General features: G+C 36.8%; 1 long non-coding RNA gene across 1 annotated transcript in view; it reads right to left on the minus strand.

Moving 5' to 3' along the window:
- The window catches only part of LOC137396380 (uncharacterized), a 162,829-nt gene extending 151,408 nt beyond the window's left edge, over positions 1 to 11,421 (minus strand). Inside the window, exon 1 of the long non-coding RNA XR_010978546.1 lies at positions 11,102 to 11,421. This is a non-coding gene — a long non-coding RNA (uncharacterized lncRNA). The remainder of the gene's footprint in view (positions 1 to 11,101) is intronic.
- Positions 11,422 to 20,705: the final 9,284 nt, after the last annotated feature.

Consider the following 20,705-nt stretch of genomic DNA (forward strand, 5'->3'; position numbering starts at 1 on the left):
TTATTCATATAACAGAAAAGCTAGAAATATGGAGAGAGTACTAACATGTCTAACGTGTACTAACATGTACTAACGTCATGTAGGAGACCAACTAGAACTGCGAGACGGCTAACATAGTTATATTATTGTTCAAACCAACTAGAAATGATGACAGTTGACTAAAATAGTCATAAAACACTCGAACTAGAAATGATGAGAAAGGACTAACATAAACATGAAACAAACCAGCAAGAAACGGGGATAGAATCCTAATATAATCATACTACAAACCAGCTAAAAATGAGGAATGAGAACTAACCTCTCCGTACAACAAACCAACTAAACATAAACAAATAAACAACTAACAGACCATCTAGAAATGAGGAGAGATTACTAGCATAGTCATACAATAGACCGGCTAGAAATGAGCAGAGAAGACTAACATAGTTATACAACTGACCAGCTAGAAAGGAGGACAGATGACTAACATAGTCATACACAACTCGAACGCGAAATGATGAGAAAGGACTGACATAATCATGAAACAGACCAGCAAGAAACGCGGAGAGAACCCTAATATGATCATACTACAGACTAGCTAGAAATGAGGAAGAAAAACAAACCTATCCATCCAACAAACGAACTAAACATAAAAAAATAAACAACTAAACAACTAATAGAACAACAACTAGAAATGAGGAGAGATTACTAACATAGTCGTACCATAGACCAGCTAGAAATGAGCAGAGAAGACTAACATAGTTATACAAGTGACAAGCTAGAAAGGAGAACAGATGACTAACATAGTCATACACAACTCGAAATGATGAGAAAGGACTGACATAATCATGAAACAGACCAGCAAGAAACGCGGAGAGAACCCTAATATGATCATACTACAGACTAGCTAGAAATGAGGAAGGAAAACGAACCTATCCATCCAACAAACGAACTAAACATAAAAAAATAGACAACTTAACAACTAATTGACCAACTAGAAAGGAGGAGAGATTACTAACATAGTCATACCATAGACCAGCTAGAAATGAGCAGAGAAGACTAACATAGTTATACCAGTGACAAGCTAGAAATGAGGACAGAAAACTACCATAGGCATACAACAGACTTGCGGACATAGCAGTAACAAAGTCATATACCAGACCAGCTAGAAATGAGGAGAGATTACTAACATAGTCATACAATAGACCAGCTAGAAATGAGCAGAGAAGACTAACATAGTTATACAACTGACCAGCTAGAAAGGAGAACAGATGACTAACATAGTCATACACAACTCGAAATGATGAGAAAGGACTGACATAATCATGAAACAGACCAGCAAGAAACGCGGAGAGAACCCTAATATGATCATACTACAGACTAGCTAGAAATGAGGAAGGAAAACGAACCTATCCATCCAACAAACGAACTAAACATAAAAAAATAAACAACTTAACAACTAATTGACCAACTAGAAAGGAGGAGAGATTACTAACATAGTCATACCATAGACCAGCTAGAAATGAGCAGAGAAGACTAACATAGTTATACCAGTGACAAGCTAGAAATGAGGACAGAAAACTACCGTAGGCATACAACAGACTTGCTAGAAATGGGAAGGGAGAACTAACCTATCCATACAAAAAACCAACTAAAAATGAGGAGAGATTACTATCATAGTAACACACTTGACAAGCTACAATTAGGGAGAGGGGACTCACATAGTCATATAACAGACCAGCTAGAAATGAAGGAGAAGTAACCTATCCATAAAACAAACCAACTAGTCATGTGGATATATTACGATCATAGTCAGACAACTGACAAGCTAGAAATATGGAGAGAGGACAAACATAGTCATATAACAGACCAGCTAGAAATGAAGGAGAAGTGACCTATCCATACAACAAACCAACTAATCATGTGGAAACATTACGATCATAGTCAGAAAACTGACAAGCTAGAAATATGGAGAGAGGACTAACATAGTCATATAACTGAAAAGCTGGAAATGAGGACAGACGATTAACATAGCCATATAACAGGCCAGCTAATTATGAGGAAAGATTGCAATCATAGTCATACAACTGACAAGCTAGAAGTGGGGAAAGAGGACTAACTTAGTCATATAACAGACTAGCTATAAATGAATAGCACTAACAAAGTCACAGAACAGACCAGCTAGAAATGAGAAGAGATTACTAACATAGTCATACAATAGACCAGATAGAAATGAGCAGAGAAGACTAACATAGTTATACAACTGACCAGCTAGAAAGGAGAACAGATGACTAACATAGGCATACGACAAACTTGCTAGAAATGAGGAAGGAGAACTAACTTATCCATACAACAAACCGACTAAAAATGAGGAAAGATTGCTATCATACTCATACAACTGACAAGCTAGAAGTGAGGCGGGAAGACTAGCATAGCCATACAAAGGAGCAGCTAGAAATATGGAGACAGGACTTACATAATCATATAACAGACCAGCTAGAAATAAGGAAAGATTGCGATCATAGTGATACAATTGACAAGCTAGAAATGCGGACAGAAGACTAACATAGTCATAAAACAAGCTACAATTATGGAGAGAGGACTCACACAGTCATATAACAGACCAGCTAGAAATGAAGGAGAAGTCACTTATCCATACAACAAACCAACTACTCATGTAGAAACATTATGATCATAGTCAGACAACTGACAAGCTAGAAATATGGAGAGAGGACTCACATAGTCATATAACTGAAAAGCTAGAAATGAGGACAGACGATTAACATAGCCATATAACAGACCAGCTAAAAATGAGGAAAGCTTGCAATCATAGTCATACAACTGACAAGCTAGAAGTGGGGAAAGGGGACTAACATAATCATATAACAGACTAGCTATAAATGAATAGCACTAACAAACTCATAGAACAGACCAGCTAGAAATGAGGAGAGATTACTAACATAGTCATACAATAGACCAGCTAGAAATGAGCAGAGAAGACTAACATAGTTATACAACTGACCAGCTAGAAAGGAGAACAGATGACTAACATAGGCATACAAAGAACTTGCTAGAAATGAGGAAGGAGAACTAACTTATCCATACAACAAACTGACTAAAAATGAGGAAAGATCGCTGTCATACTCATACAACTGACAAGCTAGAAATGAGGCGAGAAGACTAGCATAGCCATACAAAAGAGCAGCTAGAAATATGGAGAGAGGACTTACATAATCATATAACAGACCAGCTAGAATTAAGGAAAGATTGCGATCATAGTCATACAATTGACAAGCTAGAAATGCGGACAGAAGACTAACATAGTCATATAACAGACAAGCTAAAAATGAGGAAGGAGAACTAACCTATCCATACAACAAACCCACTAGCAATAAGGAAATAGTTCTATGATATCCATACCACTAACAAGCTAGAAATGAGGAGAGAAGACTATCATAGCCATACAAAAGACCACCTAGAAATATAGAGAAAGGACTTACATATTCATATAACAGACCAGCTAGAAATATGGAGAGAGTACTAACATAGTCATATAGCAGACCATCTAGAAATGCGAGACGGCTAACATAGTTATATTATTGTTCAAACCAACTAAAAATGATGCCAGTAGACTAAAATAGTCATACATCGCTCGAACTAGAAATGATGAGAAAGGACTAACATAATCATGAAACAAACCAGCAAGAAACGCGGAGAAAACCCTAATATAATCATACTACAGACTAGCTAGAAATGAGGACATAGCAGTAACAAAGTCATATACCAGACCAGCTAGAAATGAGGAGAGATTACTAACATAGTCATACAATAGACCAGCTAGAAATGAGCAGAGAAGACTAACATAGTTATACAACTGACCAGCTAGAAAGGAGGACAGATGACTAACATAGTCATACAAAACTCGAAAGCGAAATGATGAGAAAGGACTGACATAATCATGAAACAGACCAGCAACAAACGCGGAGAGAACCCTAATATGATCATACTACAGACTAGCTAGAAATGAGGAAGGAAAACGAACCTATCCATCCAACAAACGAACTAAACATAAAAAGATAAACAACTAAACAATCAATAGACCAACTAGAAATGAGGAGAGATTACTAACATAGTCATACCATAGACCTGCTAGAAATGAGCAGAGAAGACTAACATAGTTATACAAGTGACAAGCTAGAAATTAGGACAGAGAACTACCATAGGCATACAACAGACTTGCTAGAAATGGGAAAGGAGAACTAACCTATCCATTCAACAAACCAACTAAAAATGAGGAGAGATTACTATCATAGTAAGACACCTGACAAGCTACAATTAGGGAGAGGGGACTCACATAGTCATATAACAGACCAGCTAGAAATGAAGGAGAAGTAACCTATCCATAAAACAAACCAACTAGTCATGTGGATATATTACGATCATAGTCAGACAACTGACAAGCTACAATTATGGAGAGAGGACTCACACAGTCATATAACAGACCAGCTAGAAATGAAGGAGAAGTAATTAATCCATACAACGAACCAACTACTCATGTGGAAACATTATGATCATAGTCAGACAACTGACAAGCTATAAATATGGAGAGAGGACTAACATAGTCATATAACTGAAAAGCTAGAAATGAGGACAGACGATTAACATAGCCATATAACAGACCAGCTAAAAATGAGGAAAGCTTGCAATCATAGTCATACAACTGAAAACCTAGAAGTGGGGAAAGAGGACTAACATAGTCATATAATAGACTAGCTAGAAATGATAAAAGAGAACTAACTTATCCATACAACAAACCGACTAAATATGAGGAAAGTTTCCTATTATAGTAATACACCTGACAAGCTACACTTATGGAGAGACAACTAACAGTCATATCACAGACCAGCTAGAAATGAAGGAGAAGTAACCTATCCATACAACAAACCAACTAATCATGTGGAAATATTACGATCATAGTCATACAACTGACAAGCTAGAAGTGGGGAAAGAGGACTAACAAAGTCATAGAACAGATCAACTAGAAACGAGGAGAGATTACTAACATAGTCATACAATAGACCAGCAAGAAATGAGCAGAGAAGACTAAAATAGTCATACAGCTGGCAAGCTAGAAATGAGGACAGAGAACTAATATAGTCATACAACAAACTTGCTAGAAATGGGAAAGTAGCACTAACCTATCCATACAACAAACCAACTAAAAATGAGGAAATATTCCTGTCATAGTAAAATACCTGACAAGCTACAATTATGGAGTGCGGACTCGCATAGTCATATAACAGACCAGCTAGAAATGAGGAAAGAGTACTATCATAGTCATACAGCTGACAAGCTAGAAATGAGGAGAGAAGACTAACATAGTCATAAAACAGACCAACTAGAAATAAGGAAGAAAAACTGACCTATCCATACAACAAACCAACTAGCAATAAAGAAAGAGTTCTATTATATCCATACAACTAACAAGCTACAAATGAGGAGAGAAGACTAGCATAGCCATACAAAAGTGCACTTAGAAATATGGAGAGAAGATTTACATAATCATATAACAGACCAACTAGAAATGAGGAGAGATTACTAACATAGTCATACAATAGACCAGCAAGAAATGAGCAGAGAAGACTAACATAGTTATACAACTGACCAGCTAGAAAGGAGGACAGATGACTAACATAGTCATGCACCACTCGGACTAGAAATGATGAGAAAGGAATGACATAATCATAAAACAAACCAGCAAGAATTGTGAAGAGAACCCTAATATCATCATACCACAGACCAGCTAGAAACGAGGAAGGAGAACTAACCAAGCCACACAACAAACCAACTAAAAATGTGGAAAGATTACTATCATAGTAATACACCTGACAAACTACAATTATGGAGAGAGGACTCACACAGTCATATAACAGACCAGCTAGAAATGAAGGGGAAGTAACCTATCCATACAACAAACAAACTAGTCATGTGGAAACATTACGATCATAGTCAGACAACTGACAAGCTAGAAATATGGAGAGAGGACTAACATAGTCATCTAACTGAAAAGCTAGAAATGGGGACAGACGATTAACATAGCCATATAACAGACCAGCTAAAAATGAGGAAAGATTGCAATCATAGTCATACAACTGACAAGCTAGAGGTGGGGAAAGAGGACTAACATAGTCATATAATAAACTAGCTAGAAATGAGGACATGGCACTAACAAAGTCATATAACTGACCAGCTAGAAATGAGGAGATATTACTAACACAGTCATACAATAGACCAGCTAGAAATGAGCAGAGAAGACTAACATGGTTATACAGCTGACCAGCTAGAAAGGAGGACAGATGACAAACATAGTCATACAACGGACTTGCTAGAAATGAGGAAGGATAACTAACTTATTCATACATCAAACCGATTAAAAATGAGGAAAGATTCCTATCATAGTAATACACCTGACAAGCTACAATTATGGAGAGAGAACTAACAGTCATATAACAGACCAGCTAGAAATGAAGGAGAAGTAACCTATCCATACAACAAACCAACTACTTATGTGGAAACATTATGATCATAGTCAGACAACTGACAAGCTATAAATATGGAGAGAGGACTAACATAGTCATATAACTGAAAAGCTAGAAATGAGGACAGACGATTAACATAGCCATATAACAGACCAGCTAAAAATGAGGAAAGCTTGCAATCATAGTCATACAACTGACAACCTAGAAGTGGGGAAAGAGGACTAACATAGTCATATAATAGACTAGCTAGAAATGATAAAAGAGAACTAACTTATCCATACAACAAACCGACTAAATATGAGGAAAGTTTCCTATTATAGTAATACACCTGACAAGCTACACTTATGGAGAGACAACTAACAGTCATATCACAGACCAGCTAGAAATGAAGGAGAAGTAACCTATCCATACAACAAACCAACTAATCATGTGGAAATATTACGATCATAGTCATACAACTGACAAGCTAGAAGTGGGGAAAGAGGACGAACAAAGTCATAGAACAGATCAAATAGAAACGAGGAGAGATTACTAACATAGTCATACAATAGACCAGCAAGAAATGAGCAGAGAAGACTAAAATAGTTATACAACTGACAAGCTAAAAAGGAGGACAGACGACTAACATAGTCATGCACCACTCGAACTAGAAATGATGAGAAAGGACTGACATAATCATGAAACAAACCAGCAAGAAACGCGGAGAGAACCCAAATATCATCATACTACAGACCAGCTAGAAATGAGGAAGGAGAACTAACCTAGCCATACAACAAACCAACGAAAAATGTGGAAAGATTACTATCATAGTAATACATCTACACCTGACAAGCTACAATTATGGAGAGAGGACTCACACAGTCATATAACAGACCAGCTAGAAATGAAGGAGAAGTAACTTATCCATACAACAAACCAACTACTTAGGTGGAAACATTATGATCATAGTCAGACAACTGACAAGCTAGAAATATGGAGAGAGGACTAACATAGTCATATAACTGAAAAGCTAGAAATGAGGACAGACGATTAACATAGCCATAAAACAGACCAGCTAAAAATGAGGAAAGATTGCAATCATAGTCATACAACTGACAAGCTAGAAGTGGGGAAAGAGGACAAACATAGTCATATAACAGACTAGCTAGAAATGAGGAGAGATTACTAACATAGTCATACAATAGACCAGCTAGAAATGAGCAGAGAAGACTAACATGGTTATACAACTGACCAGCTAGATGGGAGGACAGTTGATTAACATAGTCATATAACAGACCAACTAGAAATGATAAAGGAGAACTAATAACTAACTTATCCATACAACAAACCGACTAAAAATGACGAAAGATTCCTATCATAGTAATACACCTGACAAGGTACAATTATGGAGAGATAACTAACAGTCATATAAGAGACAAGCTAGAAATAAGGGGAGAGTACTAACATATTCATATAACATACCATCTAGAAATGAGAAACGGCTAACATAGTTATATTATTGTTCAAACCGACTAGAAATGATGACAGTTGACTAACATATTCATACACCAATCGAACTAGAAATGATGAGAAAGGACTGACATAATCATAAAACAAACCAGCAAGAAACGCGGAGAGAACCCTAATATAATCATACTAGAAACAAGCTAAAAAGAGGAAGGAGAACTAACCTATCCACACAACAAACCAACTAAACATCAACAATGAAACAACTAAACAACTAACATACCAACTAGAAATGAGGAGAGATTACTAACATAGTCAAACAATAGACCAGCTATAAATGAGCAGAGAAGACTAACATAGTCATACAGCTGGCAAGCTAGAAATGAGGACAGAGAACTAATATAGTCATACAACAAACTTGCTAGAAATGGGAAAGTAGCACTAACCTATCCATACAACAAACCAACTAAAAATGAGAAAATATTCCTGTCATAGTAAAATACCTGACAAGCTACAATTATGGAGAGCGGACTCGCATAGTCATATAACAGACCAGCTAGAAATGAGGAAAGAGTACTATCATAGTCATACAGCTGACAAGCTAGAAATGAGGAGAGAAGACTAACATAGTCATAAAACAGACCAACTAGAAATGAGGAAGAAAAACTGACCTATCCATACAACAAACCAACTAGCAATAAAGAAAGAGTTCTATTATATCCATACAACTAACAAGCTACAAATGAGGAGAGAAGACCAGCATAGCCATACAAAAGTGCACTTAGAAATATGGAGAGAAGACTTACATAATCATATAACAGACCAACTAGAAATGAGGAGAGATTACTAACATAGTCATACAATAGACCAGCAAGAAATGAGCAGAGAAGACTAACATAGTTATACAACTGACCAGCTAGAAAGGAGGACAGATGACTAACATAATCATGCACCACTCAGACTAGAAATGATGAGAAAGGACTGACATAATCATGAAACAAACCAGCAAGAATTGTGGAGAGAACCCTAATATCATCATCCTACAGACCAGCTAGAAACGAGGAAGGAGAACTAACCTAGCCACACAACAAACCAACTAAAAATGTGGAAAGATTACTATCATAGTAATACACCTGACTAGCTACAATTATGGAGAGAGGACTCACACAGTCATATAACAGACCAGCTAGAAATGAAGGAGAAGTAACCTATCCATACAACAAACAAACTAGTCATGTGGAAACATTACGATCATAGTCAGACAACTGACAAGCTAGAAATATGGAGAGAGGACTAACATAGTCATATAACTGAAAAGCTAGAAATGGGGACAGACGATTAACATAGCCATATAACAGACCAGCTAAAAATGAGGAAAGATTGCAATCATAGTCATACAACTGACAAGCTAGAGGTGGGGAAAGAGGACTAACATAGTCATATAATAAACTAGCTAGAAATGAGGACATGGCACTAACAAAGTCATATAACTGACCAGCTAGAAATGAGGAGAGATTACTAACACAGTCATACAATAGACCAGCTAGAAATGAGCAGAGAAGACTAACATGGTTATACAGCTGACCAGCTAGAAAGGAGGACAGATGACAAACATAGTCATACAACGGACTTGCTAGAAATGAGGAAGGATAACTAACTTATTCATACATCAAACCGATTAAAAATGAGGAAAGATTCCTATCATAGTAATACACCTGACAAGCTACAATTATGGAGAGAGAACTAACAGTCATATAACAGACCAGCTAGAAATGAAGGAGAAGTAACCTATCCATACAACAAACCAACTAATCATGTGGAAATATTACGATCATAGTCATACAACTGACAAGCTATAAATGATGAGAGAGGAGTAACATAGTCAAATAACAGACCAGCTTGAAGTGAGAACAGAGGACTAATATATTCATAAAACAGACTAGCTAGAGATGACAAAAGAGAACTAACCTATCCATACAACAAACCAACTACAAATGAGGAAAGAATACTATCATATGTAGTCGTAAACTGACCAGCTAGAAATAAGGAGAGAGAAGACTCACATAGTCAAATAACAGACAAGCTAGAAATGAGAACAGAGGACTAACATAGCTATTATGCATGAAAGACAACCATTATAGTTATATAACAGACCAGCTACAAAAGACCAAATATTAATAACATAGTCATACATTCATACAATTGCCAAGCAAGAAATGATTAAAGAGGACCAACGTAGTCATATAACAGACCAGCTAGAAATGAAGAAAGACAACCATTATAGTCATACAACAGACCAGCTAGAAATGAAGAAAGACAACCATTATAGTCATACAACAGACCAGCTACAAAAGACTAAATATTAATAACATAGTCATACAGTCTAATACAATTGACAAGCAAGAAATGATTAAAGAGGACCAACGTAGTCATATAACAGACCAGCTAGAAATGAAGAAAGACAACCATTATAGTTATATAACAGACCAGCTACAAAAGACCAAATATTAATAACATAGTCATACATTCATACAATTGCCAAGCAAGAAATGATTAAAGAGGACCAACGTAGTCATATAACAGACCAGCTAGAAATGAAGAAAGACAACCATTATAGTCATACAACAGACCAGCTACAAAAGACTAAATATTAATAACATAGTCATACAGTCTAATACAATTGACAATCAAGAAATGATTGCAGAGGACCAACGTAGTCATATAACAGACCAGCTAGAAAATATGAAAGACTACTATTATAGTAATACAACATACAAGCTGGAAATAAAGAGACAAGACTAACATAGCCATCCTAAAAACCAGCAAGAAATGAGAAGAAAGGACTAACATAGCCATACAATATACTAACTAGAAATGAAGAGGGAGGACTAACGTAGTCATACAATATACTAACTAGAAATGAAGAGGGAGGACTAACGTAGTCATGCAACAGACTAGCTAGTAATGATGAAAGATTGCCAAAATAGTCATACAAGAGAACAGCGAGGAGCGAAGAGAGACGACTAACATAGATATATAGCACACTAAACACAAATGAAGAGATAGGACTAACATAGTCACATAAAAGACCAGCTAGAAATGAGAAGGGGTTAAGAAAGTCAACAGAGCTGCCGTACCCTGCTCCGGTAGGTTGGTAATCTTTCTTTCGTCCTCCCTTGCCTTATCACCTTTTGCGCTGCGCAGTTCCTTTGGACCAGTTCATATTCCCTCGCATTCTCTTCACCAAATTCACTCCGGTATATCTGTCAAGTGACGAGTTCAAAATAATATGTTATCTATAAGAGTACAATTATCGTTCTGATCATCACAAACTAGTTATCCTATGCCAAGCCTCTATTGACATAATATAAGTATCATACCTCTATTAAACTTTTCAGTTATACCTATTAATCACAGAGAAAAAAAACACTCAAAACGAGGATTAGAAACTCCAAATCAATAATCATGGGTTGACGACTCTGAGAAGTGTAGGCTTGACTGTGCGTTTCAGTCCAAGTGATGCATGCTAGATATTAGGTGTAGTTACACTAAAAAAGTTATTTGCTAGTAATAAATTATATTGATCATGCAAGCTCGGAAATCCTACTTAAGGCTTCAGAGGTGTTTTTTGCAACTTCACCAGTTCCGCAAACCATAGATGAACCTCATGTGAAAGCTTTCTCTTTCAAAAAGCTGGTAAAAGCACAAACATGTGCACTACTTGAATGCTGTTCAGAAAAAAAAAACGAAGCACTTGCCCAGACCTTGTATGAACATATACTGTCTATATTCTGAGCGCTGATCAAGTGAATCCTAACGCAATATTTAGCATACATTTGTCCACCTCTACCCTTGACACTATGCATTGCACCACAAGTAGGTCCATAGGTTTTGATTCGATCCCAGTCGATGTTCTGTATGGCCAGTCGACGCGTCTTCTCATCCGTCTCATCGGCATCGTCATCATGTTCACTCCAGTCATAATCATCGTGAGCTTCCTAGTCATACGGAGTTACTAAAATGTTTAAACACAAAGCTTATATCTAGCATTAGCTTCAAACTTGTTCTTGTGACACCAACTCTACTTAAAACAAACTCTTACATCAGAATCTATGTAGACTGAAACCCTTTAGAATGGATGTTATACTAAAGGTGCATTAATACGTTGATTAGGTTGTTTGGGCATGACAAGAGTGAGAAATATGCTAGAAATTTTTCAGTCATGAGCTAAAATTCTGTCATTATCAAAAACACTTGACAATTTCTTTGTGCCATGACTCTATAGCCGATACGCTTTCAGAAATAGTTTGCACAAGGTTGTGTATAGGTCACAGTACTGAATGAAAGACTACAAAAACTCCTAATTTTTTGTGGTTACTCGGGACTACCTGATAAGTAAAAATCCGGAAAATAGAAATTGATTTTAAAAATTACTTTTTTATTACTGATAAGCATGTTTTTTTCATTCTCAAGCTCGTAGATGATTTTGGAAGTCGTAGGTGTTCAAGAGGCATGATGAAGGCTTTCACAAGTATGTTGCACTTACACGTAGGGACATACAGCAAGATAATAGTAAACTGGGACTGCTGTTAATACAAAGATTGAGAAGTATTTTATTATATTACTTTAAATTATTTTCTTCGATTTTAAATTTTTAGTGATTACTATTCAGCCCGCAAAGGACTGAAGCCGTGACAGATTAACCACGAAGTAGCATGGACAAAGTATGAACGTTCATGAAAATCTGACAGGAGATAATTTTAGGCGAACATTTTCGCGGATATTGTTGAAGAACTGAAGGAAAATGTAAAAATACTGACATCACCCAAAAATTATGATTAAACTTAGAGTATCTCCATAATAAGCTGGTTTCACTTCAACCTAGCCTAAGACTATCAATTGTCAATTTAATATTTGGATAGGAGTAAAGAGTAGCGTCCCTCACTGGACTCGTCATCATCCTCAATACTGCTTGACACCATCACCTCTCCTTGTGCAAAGTTCTTCGAAGGATTTATCTCCCTTGTCTGCTTTTCTGCAATTACGAACTGACATTACTCGAAATGGTAATTAGAATGTATTGAGTAGTTTTTGTATCAGCAGCGATACCTTGCAATATCATTTTGACCGTCATTTGCTTGAGGGATTTTGTCTCCGACTAGCATGAGATTCTAAAAAGAAACTTATATGATGAGATTCACTTTGACGTAGCTATTGGTTATTTTATGGTAAGTCTATTAACTAACAATACGAGTAAACAATAGTGACTAACCAAAAATTAATTCCTTCTCACCATTAGCTTTGTCTTACAAAATGCATTTCTTGATCAAATGATCATATGTTTCTTGGGTTCGGTATGTGTTTCAATTTATTTTACAATAATTTAAGTTTTAAGTCAAATGAACCCCTACATACTGTAGTTCTCGAAACATTGTCAAAACACTGAGAACTACCTTAAACAAGACGAGAATTGAAAAAAAGGCTGCTGACATGAAATTCGTTTCTAATAACAGACTGGCTAAATTTTTGGTAATTATGGCTCCGAAATAGACTGAGATAATTATCAAGCGAGGCGCCTCTAGACCCTACATTCACACTAGGTTGTAGTTGTACATTCACACTCGTAGCAGAAAGAAGAAAACTCCCACCGAATTTAGTGTACACACATGTATGTACTCTATATTACTGTAATAACACTAAACACACTAGTTGATGGATTGAGCCGTGACCGCTGACGTTTGCAACGTTTAAACCTGTTAAATAAACAATGGCCAAACAAAAGACCTTAAATTCAAACATTTAGATTTTATACGTGTTTAAATGAGAAAAGACTGTTTAAGCAAAGATCGATGCATATCTCAAATAGGATCCTGATTAAAAAAACAAAATTAGAAAAAATAACCATGATTAAATAATTTTTCTGAAATCAACAACATCCTAATCTAGCATCTAGTAAAGTAACAGAGAGAAGAAAACTCTCACCGAACCAGAATTCCATTCATCACGAGATTCCCCCTTGGAATTCTTTTCTTTTTTCATCCTCTTTTAGTTTATTGAAAATCAAATCAATAGAGCAAAACTACTTGAAACTTCCTCCAGGTTCCATGTAATAATATAGCAACAAGTAGTAGACTCCATATCAGATGTTATCTCAAACACACCACGGCCAGTATTTCTTAATATAACGAAAACTAGAGATCAGGTGGAGTTAGTCTAAATTTTACCTAGCCTATGTTGAGGAGAATCACTATGGACATTTCTATCTCCACTCTACCTCTGAACAAGGGCATCGTTGAATTTTCCTCAATTTATCTCTGGTTTAGTACTATTTACTGTTTAGTAGTATTTATTAGTACCTTATTAAATCACTATTTTAATCTATAATATAATTTTTATATAAACTTGGTTACACGATTCCACATATCACATTCATTTGTATTGCTTTATTAGGCAGTTCTGGAGTGGTGGAAAAAATAAGATGAATTACAGTGTACTCTTATAAAAATATCTGTTGCAATTTACAATCATTTCAACGTACAGAGGAGATCTCAGAATAAATTAACTTTTCGAGTTCATAATTGTCACAGGAACGTTCAGGCTGATTTTCATCCGAATGCTAATCACGCTACTACAAAATACATGTGTTGTCAGGATATCTCTTTGACATGAATAGACACACCTGTTCATAGCCTTCCAATCAACTTCTAGATACGCTGAAGAACTGGTAGTAAGGTGTCCCTAGGAGACCTGCACAACCAACAATTCTGGCTTCTCTTTTATGCTCCTCTATGACTAGAAAGTATTATTATCTTGTTATATTAACTATCACCCAGAGCTGACAGAGTAGCCTTACGCCACTTTTACCTTCCTGACTAAATTGACTGAGTAACATATCTATGACTGAGAAGATAACTTCTTAAACTTTGCCACAACCATGATCTAATATCCTAAACTTCTTTTCATATGTAATACTCCAAGACGTTAACATTTGCACACCAGCAGCTTCACATTAGCTGAAGTCACTGGTGAAAGGCTACCTAATGTGGTGGACGAGGCATCTGAAGTTATATAGTTAGAAATTGCTAGCTAAGGTTACGATGTAAGGTAAGTAGCTATTGTTCACAGTGACAAATATTCTGTTAAATATATCCCACATGGCCCCCATATTACTGTTACCTCTGTGTGAAAATAAACAAGAGATAAAAAAGTGGTAAATCAGCTGCTACAAAATACATCATCCAATCGCAATGAATTATTGGGAGCACCATCAGGGTATATTTATTAACTTTTAGTTGTAAGTTATGTGAGACTCAAAACCTTAAAATAAACAATGACTATAAACAAGTGTTTTAACAAATTTTTATATCAATTTAATATAGCTTTTCTATTCATCTTATACCAAAGTTTATCAGCTTTGTAGATATGATGGAATATGTATATACCTTGATTGTGGCTTAACTGAGAATGATTTTCACTGCTAAAAGCACTATCTTTGCTTGATTTCCCTTTTTAATGTAGACTTTCCTACACCTCCTTACTTCATTAATGCTCCAGACATTTTAAATTACAACACATCTCTTTCAACACACCTTCATCATGGCTGACAGACGTGTCAGCAAAACAAACCAAAGAGTCTTTTTCGAAGAAGACAAGACGGTAATTAGATTTGATGTCTGAGACACGTACCTTTCTATTTTTAGACCCTGTATAACTATTGCTTGTTTTCATGTTTTAAAAATCGACACATGGTCTTGGGAAGACCCCAGAACATTCTGTACTATCAAGAAATCTCCTTTGAAACTATAGCTTACATTTCTCACATTTAGAGGGGTGGGGATTAACATGATAGATTGATTAAAACAGTCAGTTATCAAGACCAGACTTTATTTAGTTGATCTTAGCAACAGTTACTTAAAAGCAGACCATCTCGAATCAATAATAAACCTGAGCCTTTCCCAATACACCGTGGATTAAATGATAGGGTGAATAACACGGCGAATAACATCAAAAATTGAGTCGTGGTACTATACCGTCTGCGGAAACCATGTTGGCTACTATTTATCAGATTAAAATGGTATAAGGGTTGCCATATGGAACTGTTTACCAGTCATCATGAATGTATCTTTGAAATAGATATGCTTGCATTATAAGTGTAAGGTATGGTATGAAATATTTTATTTCAATGCCAAATGCTTTCAGACAGTACTAAGATATGTTATCAGGGCCACTAGCCTTCAGGATGTCTAATGATTTGATTAAGTTGGCATTTCCTACCTCTGTCACTACTATCGTTCTCAATTTCCCTAGGGAGGCATCGGTAAAGAAAAACTAGGTATTAGATCCATGTCTTTATTAAACACTGACAAAAAATAGTTGCAAAGACGTTGGCGGTATCCTCTGTAGGAGTATTATCTAGGCATCCAATATAGTTCGGCGTCATGATTTGGTAATAAAGTTAAAACATGGCTTGCTATGGCCTCTTCATGAATAAAATGCAAATTTCCTCATAGTTTGCCTTTTTGAAATTGGATTTTATCTTACTAGAACTGGGATATTCCTAGGTGTAATTTCACTGGGTCGATTCAAATGAAGATCATATCATTGTCTGAACACCCTGGTAGCAGTGTTACTTGAAGTTCAACTGTTACAAAAGCTCTGTAATCACATGAACACTAAATGTAGTGTATTGTCTTTATCATGAGTATGCCAGTTGAGTCAGACCAGAGGACGAATGGTATCAAGAGCTTCCCAGTGAAATGTTGCCTCTTGGAGAAATTCCTAACCCTCCCAGACCCACTGGACCAATCAACACCAGGATCTCTTGGTCCTTTAACTGACATTGACCTTTTTCAAGGAAACAATTTACTTGATCATTAGGCTTACTAGACAATGGTGACATGACAGTATGTAAATGTGTACCTGATCTCACCCTTCCTGTCTACTACTACAAATACTGCCCGGGTTTGAACTACCATCATTGCCTCATGCCCTTATATAACAAAATAAATAAGTTGTCAAATACATCCGAGCCACTCAAAGAAAAAAAAGTTGAAAATCAAAAAGCAGTGACTTCGAAGGTAAAAGTAAAACAAAACTATGCTCGACTTACTTTTTGTAAAGTTAGTCGGTGCAAAACTGAAATGCTCATTTTAAAACTAAAGTAAAAGAGTAAACTACGCAGAGACTTTAATCAAAAATAAAAACTGCCAAAAATTGTCCACTCGGAATGTACAAAAAACATGCGCAGCAGCGCCTGACGAGACCAAGCTCTTTAATGTCAATATAGCAGGTCAGCATTTTACGTTAGTATAAAAGAGAGCAGTAAAATCAAAGATACGATAGATACAAAAATATATATATTAATAATATCTAAGAGCTAAAGGAGAGCTTCGAAAGGACGTCCGTTTAACGCAATCTCGTGTGATTGAAGCCATTGTAATTTTTTCAGCCGAACATGTTCTTTCGAATTCTAGAAGCTAATGACCAAAACAGTCCGTGAGAACAATTTCTTCAAATGTCCGCTATTTTCCACGATTAATGCAAAGACGCAGAAATCTTGATGCAAAACATGCGCTGCTGCGCATGTTTTTTGTACATTCCGAGTGGACAATTTTTGGCAGTTTTTATTTTTGATTAAAGTCTCTGCGTAATTGTTCGACCATTACTCGAATATGCCTGTCAGGTATGGTCACCGCACGCAAAAGGCTTAACTGACAAATTAGAAACAATTCAAAGACGGGGGGTTCGATGGATTTTCAGACTCGGGCCTATGGATAGTGTCACAGAGTGCATGCGTGTAAATAACATCCAAGAACTAAAAGATAGAAGAGAAGATTTGGATTTGAAATTTTTAAAAAGAATTGAGTTTGGTCTATACGAACTAGACCTCAATAACTATATCTCTTTTAACCCATCCCACCAAACCCGTCATGGAGTAGTCCACCCACATTTTAGGATAGACCAATATAAGCACTCTTTTTATAATAGAATGGCACCGAATGTTGTGGGTCAGGGCGTTGATGACTCCCTCAGTTTTTAATACGATCTTGGTGTTGCAACAAATTAGGTTTTAGCGTTCTTATCAATCATTTTATCTCAAATTTTATGTTCATATAATGCCCTCGGGCGTATTGGACAGATTCGAATATATATAAACACTTCCAAACTTCCAACTGCAAACACTTGCGAAAAGTAAAAAAAAGGCGTGAGCAATTCGGAAATTTCCAACCGGATGTGAATGGTTGGGTCCAAAAAAGATTAAATCTTGAAGTCAAGATTTGGACAAAACTGAGCGATGCTTGTGAAATTTTTATTTTTTTATAATTTTAAAAACAGACGCAAGTGTAGTAATTTTTAAGATAATTTATTTTTGGTGTACGTTTGCTGCGGAGTTCGCTGTAGCTTACACCATATTTTTCATTTTTCGACAATAGTTGCTGCGTTACTGTAAATCTTAGTTATAGCCCATTGAACTTAAACCTTAAAAACTTAAAAGGGGTTTTAAGTTCAGTGGTTATAGCCCGTGCGAGCTTGGTAATTGTGAACAGCGCATGTTGACCATTTTAGTTTGCGACTGGTTTTCTATTGTTTTTGTTTTGCCTGAAAGCATATTAGGTTTGCAGCAAAATATGTATATATTGTAGTGAATTTTTGCCTCGCGCTAATATAGCGAATTACGGCACATGCAATCACTACTAAGTGGGTTCTGGTTACGAGTTGTCTTATTCTGAATAAGTATTATGTTAGTTATTCGTTGTGCAATATGAATAGAACTGTTGACTGACTTTAGATTTGTGTTAGTTTATGTACAAAGCCCACTCCAGGCTCTACAAAACATGAAACTAAGATATATGAGTTATACAGAATAAAAGTATTAAGTCACAACACAACATAAATGTTACGGGCATATTATCAACATCCCTTTTACAATATTTGGAAAGAAGCATGTGATAAAACAAGTCATGAATATCACACATTATGTATCGTATGTATCCACAAAAGTATGATGAAGAAATTCTATTTCACATTAATAGAAATGTGTGGTAATAGCTTCTCACAAATTTTTCTCGTATGTAATAGTGTATGAATGAACTATGAACTGAATCTGACTAATTGTCAAAGCAATATAATTTGTAATGTCTCTGGTCATCTATCGTCTCATGACCAGTATCAAAGAGATTGTGTTAGTCCCATCAGGCCTCAGAGGTGCAGGCCCCCTCAGCCTGTTCCGATACCTCCTGGGTCAGCCTGGTCACCTAGTACATCTCATAATCCTTGTATTTGCTTGGTAGTTTGACTTGTCGAGCTCTCTGCCATGGAACTGACATAGCTTCATCTGTAGCTACAGACTGGTCACAGCTAATTGGTGCCGTTTCAACATCAGGTGGCACAGAAGCATTTGCCTGAGGCTCAGGCGGGTTAATGACTTCAGCTTCGATTGTATGTTCAGGACCAGATACCATTGGTCTTAGATCAACTCTGCTTCTTCTCACTGCATTGCCTGTGTTTTCATTTGATACCAGGTACGATCTGTCTGATAGATGTTCCACTATCCGTTCCTGATACCACTTTGTCTTTTGTGCTTGAATATCTTTCAGCATCACTGGAAAGCCAATAGCCAGTTCAGAGAGATCTCTGGCTGATTTATTATAGTATTTCTGCGTCTGCATTTTTCGATTTGCCTTCTGCTTCAGAACCTCGACCTCAGGGTCAGAAGCTGTAGGGAGTATGGAACGTGTAGCTCTACCAAACATTCTCTGAGCAGGCGAGGTAGACATGCCGTCAGTGGTTGTATTCCGATACTCTAACAGGGTCAGGTATACATCATCTGCCCTCCTCATCAATCTCTTTACTATTTTTTACGGCAGCCTCTGCTTTGCCGTTACAATGTTGGTGTCCGGGAGATGATGTGGTGTGTATGAAACCCCAGATTTTGCCAAAGTTGGTGAACTCTGCTGAGGTAAACTGTGTTCCATGGTCAGAATGAATCTGATGTAGAATTCCATACCTAGCAAACGCCTTCTTACAAGCTTTAATAACAGATCTTGACTCATCTCTCTGATCTTGACAGATCAGAGAGAGGCTCGCACTCGAAGAAGTCTGAGTAGTAGTCAATAAGTATCAGATAATGCTTGTCTTTATGTGTAAATATGTCCATTCCAATCTTGCTCCACACCTTTTCAGGTATGTCATGACTCTTTAGAGTCTCATGAGGTTGTGCTGGAGAGTCTAATGCACGGGTGACGCACTTATGCGTTTTGATTCTTATGTCCTCGGCCATCTGGGGCCAGAACACTGCACTTCTGGCTCTCCTGGTTGTTGCTGCGGTACATTGATGGCTACTATGAAGTTTCTCTAGAATATCCAGTTTCATCATATCTGGAACTACAAGTCTTGAACCCTTATAGATGACCCCATCAAGTACAGCCAACTCATCTCGATAAGAGTAGTATGGCCAGAGTTCTTCCGGCAGATCACCTATTTTATCAGTCCATCCTGACAGAATCATTGTTTTCAGCTGGCTCAGAATGGGATCAGTCCTGGTTTGCTGTTGTATTTTCACATATGTCGCCTCTGAGACTGGCAGGTCTCTCTTTATGATTTCTCGATTCAGGTCTGACATGAATGACCTCAGCTGGTTGACTGTGAAAATTTGTTCTTCATTGATTCCCTGTTCAGGTGTGCCAGTGGGAGCTCTTGAAAGTAGATCTGCACTAATCTGTTCCTTTCTTGGCTTGTAGA

The sequence above is a fragment of the Watersipora subatra genome, chromosome 5, assembly GCF_963576615.1.
Source record: "Watersipora subatra chromosome 5, tzWatSuba1.1, whole genome shotgun sequence".
Lineage (NCBI taxonomy): Eukaryota > Metazoa > Bryozoa > Gymnolaemata > Cheilostomatida > Watersiporidae > Watersipora > Watersipora subatra.